Genomic DNA, 7,790 nt, shown 5'->3' with positions numbered 1-7,790 from the left:
AGCGATGTATTTACAGCCCGGCTGAAGCGCCCACAATACTTCTTAGCCGATAGCCGGTATGCTAAGGCGGGAAAGAACTCACTCACTGTATAGGATATATATGAGAACTTTATTGAGATCTCGATACACGGCAAGGTGATCAGACTTGACCGTGTCGAAGGCGAGTTACGACTAACTTATTCTGTCCCGCTCGGACAGCGCCACCGACGACCATAGACTGTGTCGTCGTAAGATGGGCAACTGCAAGTCGCCACACATGTGCTACAGCAATGCTACCGTACCCCCGCCCAGCGAATCAGGAGGCATGACGCTGTGCCGGCGTATATCACGCGTAGGATCAGTAGCGGGGGATACGCGGTACACAAGGAGCCTCACCTCCAGACAACGGAAGGCCTGAGAAAGCCAGACCTGGTGGCGGTGCTGGGGGAAACCGCGGTCGTGATCGACGCCCAAATTGTGAGCGAGCAGACGGACCTAGATAGAGCACATAGAAAGAAGATCAAATATTACAGCCACCCTGCAACCACGAACGCTATCAGGAGAAAGTATGGGGTACAATCCATCATCGTTGGCTCGGCCACACTATCGTGGAAGGGCATATGGAGCGCCAAATCAGCAGAACAACTGAGAACGCTAGGCTTCGTAACCATGGGAGACCTAAAAATCCTGACATCAAGGACTCTGATCGGAGGAATAGCAGAGTACCGGGCCTTCAATGCCTCAACGACCCTATTAGGAAGGAGGAAAGGAATAGACCAAGTTCCCTTGTATATAACCCCCTAAGGTGCTGCCTGCCTTACAGGCATAATACGCCCTCCCTTAGTTAGTAAGTACTATGTAAGATATAGAGAATATGTCGAGAAGTTGTACAATAAAAATACTAATAAAAGGTCGAAGGCCAATGTTTTTTTCCTAAGAAACCAAGCCTCGGATGAACGTGGGGGGCCCACTGGCCCTCCCACACCAGCAATACCCACACCGGAGGGACCGGCCGAATACCATTGCGACTTTCCAGGATACAACCGGAACTTCCAATCGGCCAGAGGTAGAGGTGTACACGAGCAAAGAGTCCATAAGAATTGGTATGATGCCAAGCAGAAAGCGCCGGGCGACAAATCCAGGTGGACGCAGGAAGAAGTGGCCCTCCTGGCGAGAAAAGAGGCCGAACTGACCTTGGGGAATGAACCACCAAGGTTTATGAACCAGGAGCTCCTCCGATTCTTCCCACTAAGATCGCTGGAGGCAATTAAGGGAAGAAGAAAGAGGGATGACTATAGGGTCTGGTGGCGGATCATAGACAGCGAATGGCGGTCGTAGAGAATCTGACACAGGACAACCAACCAATCGAGGAGGAAACCATGGAGCCAATGGACGAAGCATTTCTGGAGTTTCTGGAATCCCTACCTCCACAATGCACAACGGACTTTAAGGCTGACCACCTGCACCGACTGACGACAAATGCCAGAACAGCAGGTAAAGAAAGCACCTTACAGGCACTCACTCTATACCTGCAGGAAGTCTTCCCCACTTCAACATCCAAGGGAAGAATGAGGCGAGAACAGGGACCCCGAGAACCCATGCGAAAAAGGGAAACAAGACGCCAGGCCTACGCACGCACACAGAAACTGTGGGGCAAAGACAGGCGGAGGTGCATAACGTCCATCCTGGACAATTTGGACGAGGCCGTGCAGCCCCCAGAAAGCGTCATGAAACCGTACTGGACGGCAGTCATGAGAACGAACTCAGTCCGGGCCCCCGAATCAATAGCAACACCAATTGTAGACGGAATATGGGCTCCAATTAAGACTGAGGATGTGAAGCTGGGCCAACCAACGACCACAACGGCTGCAGGCCCGGATGGACTGTCCCCGCGCCTGCTGCGCTCGGTACCAGCATAAACCTTAATGAGAATATACAATCTACTCATGTGGTGTGGCCGCCTACCAGAACACCTGCTTCAATCGCGAACCGTATTCCTCGCAAAAGTAAAAGACGCTCGAGACCCGGGAGAGTTTAGACCAATCACGATTCCATCGATCATGGTCCGCGGCCTCCACAAGATTTTGGCGAAGCGTATGGAAACTCTCCTCAACATTGACCAACGACAACGAGCATTCAGGAATACGGATGGTTGTCCTGATAATATATTCCTGCTGGATACCGTCCTGAGATTTCACCGAAAAACATTCAAATCAGTATACATGGCATCTCTGGACGTGAGCAAGGCCTTTCATTCGGTGTCACACCCGGCTATCGTCACCACACTAGGGAACATGGGCCTACCGCGACCAATGATTGAATACCTGACAGACGTATATAAGAGGTCAACCACCCGACTTGAGGGAGACAGCTGGACATCGAGCTACCGGCACCCAAGAAGAGGAGTGTGACAGGGGGACCCCGGTAATCTTCAACGCACTCACGCATGGCCTGTTACAGCGCCTCCCGGATGAAATTGGAGTGCGCATTGGGGATTCAATCGTAAATGCAGCCGCCTTCGCGGACGATCTACTGTTGTTCGCATCTACGCCGGCAGGCCTTCAGCGGATGATCGATTCCACGATGGAATACCTAACAGATTGTGGAATGTCGATCAACACAACGAAAAGCATGACCGTCAGTATCGTGGCTAACGCGCACACAAAGAAGACTATGGTCGACACACGGTCCACCTTCCGAGTATCAGGAGAGTGCCTGGCGGCCCTGGGTCGAGAATCGAGATGGCGATACCTGGGAGTAAATTTCACCCCCGAAGGCCGTACACAATGTCAACCAGGAACAACGTTAAAACCTATGCTGGATAGTCTGGATCGCGCGCCCCTGAAACCGCAGCAAAGGATCTACTCACTCCGCACAGTAGTCCTACGTAGGTTGTACTATCAGCTTGCCCTGGGAGCGGTGACGATTGGCACACTTAATAAGGTGGACACACTTGTACGGTCGGCCGTGAGGAAGTGGCTAGCGCTGCCTCATGACGTGCCGACCGCTTACTTCCACGCAACGGTCAAGGATGGAGGACTTGGGATCCCGTCGGTGCGATGGTATGCCCCACTCCATCGGCGGGGTAGAATCATTGCGGCAAAGGGAACCCACATACATCGGGAATTCAGCGACTATGCCGACGAAGAACTATCCCGATGCAATAGGCGCCTGACCGACCATGGCATACTTCACAACTCGCCGGAAATGATGAACGAGCGATGGCGAAAAAGGTTGCTGGAGTCAGTTGATGGAGGTGGACTCAAAGAATCCGGAAAGACCCCACACCAACACCAGTGGGTAGCCGATGGCACTAGGCTGCTATCGGGAAAGGACTATATCAACTGTATCAAACTGAGAATCAGCGCCTTACCGACCAAGTCACGCTCGTCTAGAGGTAGAACTATGGACAGAAGATGCAGGGGAGGTTGCGCCGCTCAGGAAACGCTTAACCATATTCTACAGCAATGTCATCGAACACATGGACATCGAATTAAAAGACATGATGCAATCCCATCCCACATCACCAGAAGAATGAACAGAGGTGGCTACACGGTCTACAAGGAGCCCCACTATAAAACAACAGAGGGGCTGCGTAAGCCAGACATCGTGGCAGTACTAGGAGAAACTGCTGTAGTCATTGACGCACAAGTGGTAGGGGAGCAAACAGACTTGAACAGGGCACACCGACAAAAAATCGCATACTACGACCGGCCATCGTTGACGGAAGTAATCAAGGAAAAGCACAGAGTGAGAAACATCGTTGTGGGATCAGCCACCATGTCATGGAAAGGAGTCTGGAGCCATGAATCAGCAAGACATCTCCGATCACTGGGCTTCGTTACCACCGGGGACCTTAAGATCCTGGCCACGCGAGTGCTGATCGGAGGAATTGGAGAATATCGGATGTTCAACGCCTCCACAGCAACACTGGAGAGAAGAACGGGAATAGGCTAGTTCTCGACGTATATACCCCCAGGTGCTGCCTGCCTTACAGGCATAACAAGCCCTCCCTTAGGTTAGTAGGTACTAAGTAAGATATAGATAATATGTCGATAAATTGTACAGTATAATACTAATAAAGGTCGAAGGCCAATTTTTTTTTAACTTCCTCCCTGCCGTCCGCCACTGATTTGACGAGCCAAGCATTGTGCCTGGGATTGTCCCGGGCAGCGCACAACAGACCAACGGCCCAGTCGGGGCAGGGGTGGACTTGGGACCACGGGTTCCCAGACTCACTCTGAGCTCACACTCTAGGCGCTCGCGTCTATACTGCAAGCTGACCCGAAGGAGGCTGAAAGTTTAGACATATGCCATCCTGAGGAGGTGCCCTTGCAGCGAAGGTATGTCAGGTGTTCTGGCTTTACGAAGTCCAGTGCGCCGGGCTGGGTACCGTTGTGTGGATCCGTGGATCCATGCGGCCTGAAAACCGCGTCGTGCAAGTGCTTGGTGAGTTGGGTCGGGGGCGGTTGGCTTCCCGAACACCCGGAAAGCAACGAGAGCCAAAGTTACTGGGCATTGAAACGAATACATAGCCTCTCAATAGCCAAGTCGACTCCACCTCCTCGTAGGTCCCGCTGGAAACCTCTTCCGGTGATAGAGCCACACCGGAGAGGGCTAACGGAGTATCGGCGCCCGCGATAAAGCGGGTTAAATCAGGGATAACAACAGGCCGCAAAGGCCGAGAGGAAAGCGAAGATAGGAACCTCTAAGGCGAAGCCTCATAATGAACAGTAACATCGCCGCTCAACCAACATCCAAGAGATGTTCGCTGTGAATACAAGTAAACGAGCCAAATAAATTACTAAGCAGCCTCTCGACAGATAGCAGAGCCGGGTCCCTCGACTACCATGAAACACGGGGGTGATAGCAGCCCAGAAGTGCTACATCGTCGTGAAGCTCCACACGACGCGCGACGTTGTTCGAAGGAGCATCAGACAAAATATGACAGACACAAATAGTAACAAAGCCTCGGAGGCGGGTGATCTTGTTCCCGCTTCTGGCGAGATCAACTCCGCTGCCTGTATGGCGAAAGCACGAAGAGGCGATGACGGCGTTTGCGCAAAGCGGGTCCTACGGACGCCGTCAGAAAGAAAGGGATGGGACCCGCCTGACCAAGTCTTAGCCTCCACTTCGAGCGAGACCCACACTGCCGAAAAGGAATGTGAAGCGAGGAGTGCAGGTGGCTCCCAAGTCCCAAGTGAGTCACCTGAACATATGTGGGACCCGGTACCCATTAGGGATACCAAGCCCTTGACCATCCAAGGAAAGATTAATGCGGTCATGAGTTGTCCAGTATGCTTGGAAAGTGGCCAAAATATCGACTGTTTGGGTGCAAAACAGCTAAATGACCACATTTCCAAAGAACATCCAACTATTTCGATAAGATGGATGTGTGAAAGTTGCCATAAAAACCTTCCAAAAATACATGCCTGGCGATGCCACATCCCCAAGTGTAAAGGGGAAGCAGATAATACGCAGAGGGCACACAAATGCCTGGAATGCCCAAGAGCATTCGATACAGCGCACAGTGGTCAAAACGGCCGAAAGCGTGGCCAAAATCCATTTTTTAATTATTTTTTAAAAATCATCATTACATTATTTTTTGTTAGTTCTAAGTCCTTACTTTACTTCTTTAACGTTTTAGTCTAAAAGAAACCTATTTACAAGAGCTATAAATACACAAAGTTCATGAATATCGCAGATCTCGTATATGATATTGGGAGCCATAATCAGTGCCAATCAAAAATTGAGTATTCTATTGAAAAAATTAAAGGTGTATTTCACTTTCAAATTTTTTACAATTAATTTTACCATTATTTGCCTCCCTTCGAACCATGCAACTTTTGCCAGAAATTCTTTTCTCTAAAATTGAAAAGGAAAATTTTGAAGAGTGATTGTTTAAAATGGGACATCCTATACAAGGTGACCCATTTTAATGTACCACCCCCAAAAACTTTCTTATTTTTGATTGAAGAAACAAATGTAACAGATAAAAGTTATTTGGTTCGAAGGGGGACATAAGATGATGCCAATTGATTTGACCTTGGAATGTCGTTTGAAGGTCACGTAAAAGTCACCTTCAATTTCTTAAATAGAACCTCCTATTATTCAGAGCTTTCCAAAACACTTTAACGAAATTATTTTTCAATAAGTACTTTTTAAGTTATAAGGGTTGAAATTCGGATATATTAAAATAATTTCTTAATTTTACATAAACTATAAAATAACTCGTAAATATTCATTTTTCGATGACCTTAGCTCAATAATTTTATAAACAAAATAATAAGAGAAATCAATTGATGTAAAAAATGCACAGATGTTCTTAAGAAAAAATATGCAATTTGTAACTAGCGACTACATATTTTTTGTTAGAAACAACTGTTTTCTTTGCATTAATTGATTTTTCTCATTATTTTATTGATAAAAGTATGAGGTAAGGTTATCGAAAAATGAATATTTTACGAGATATTTTATAGTTTATGTAAAATTAAGAAATTATTTCAAGCCCCATAACTCGGAAAGTACTTAATAAAATATAACTTAATTATAGTGTTTTGGAAAGCTCTCGAGATAAGCTACAAGAATACGTAATGAATAATAGGGAGTTTTATTTCAGAAATTGAAGGTGATCTTCACGTGACTTTCAAACGACTATCCAAGGTCAAATCAATTGGCACCATCTTATGTTCCTCTTCGAACCAAACAATTTTTGTCTGAAACATTTGTTTCTACAATAAACAATAAGACAGTTTTTGGGGATGGTACATTAAAATAGGTCACCCTGTATAAGTGCATGCAGCAGCAGCGAGCATACAAGTACTTGTAGATGCCAGATTGTGAGGAGTGAGGACGCGGCTAACTTGCAAGTCGGGTGGTGGGGATCGCACTCGAGGTGGGGATCGCACTCCGAGCGCACTCTATCGTTCAGGCAACCACGTCCTCATCTATGATAGCGAGGCGCTCGCTTTTTCCAAGAGACTCTCGCGAGTGTAAATTGTCCTTCGTGCATTTCAGGTCGGGCACATCTCTATTTTTCGCATATTGCTGTCGTTTGAAAAATCGCTCGAAATAAAAATATTCGAAAAATCGTTAAAAAACTCACATTATTTTTATTTTTGCTATTCCATGTCGTTTCGGATATATTAAAAAATACTTGTTGATTATTTTTTATTATAATATATCCGAAATAGGTCGAAAAGATCTATATTCCTGATATAATCATCACAAACATTCCATTTATAACGAAGGAATTTCGATTAGACTTTCCGCAATGTCTCTCTTAATAACAAGAAAGGCTCTATTTGAAATATATCTACAAAAGAAAGAATTCGATCATTTTCGAGAGCATATGTGCACTTCTTTGTCCGTTGAAATATTACGTCCGGAGGATGAGAAATCGATCCGCCAATTATACAAAGATTTTCGAAAGAGGTGGCAGACCGTGGACAGATCAAAAGGCAAATTCTTATCCAAATATTCTACGTGGCTCAATTGTACGATCGCTTTTGGAACACTTGCAACTCCATCTACCTCTTCTGGCAGCGTTGGTAGACCAATGAAACATTTTGAAGAATGCTCTGAACGATCAAAACGGAGAAAGACGGAAAGCATTAGAAAATCTTCGACAAACTCTGAATTGATTTACGCAACTCAAATGAGTTTACGAGATACAGGTCGAACAGTGCTTGTCGATATTCTAAAAGAAATGGCCGAGAATCAGTCTTGTAAGGTAGAGGAGTTGATCGCATGGTGGAAAAAAGACAAAGTTAACATTGAAAAATATAGCGAAGATAAGGGATTGGCGCTCT

This window comes from Vollenhovia emeryi, unplaced genomic scaffold (genome assembly GCF_000949405.1).
Source record: "Vollenhovia emeryi isolate VEMERY1.0 unplaced genomic scaffold, V.emery_V1.0 DF939778.1, whole genome shotgun sequence".
NCBI classification, from domain to species: Eukaryota; Metazoa; Arthropoda; class Insecta; order Hymenoptera; family Formicidae; genus Vollenhovia; species Vollenhovia emeryi.
The sequence above is the reverse complement of the archived record's forward strand: the minus strand, read 5'-3'. Positions refer to the sequence as shown.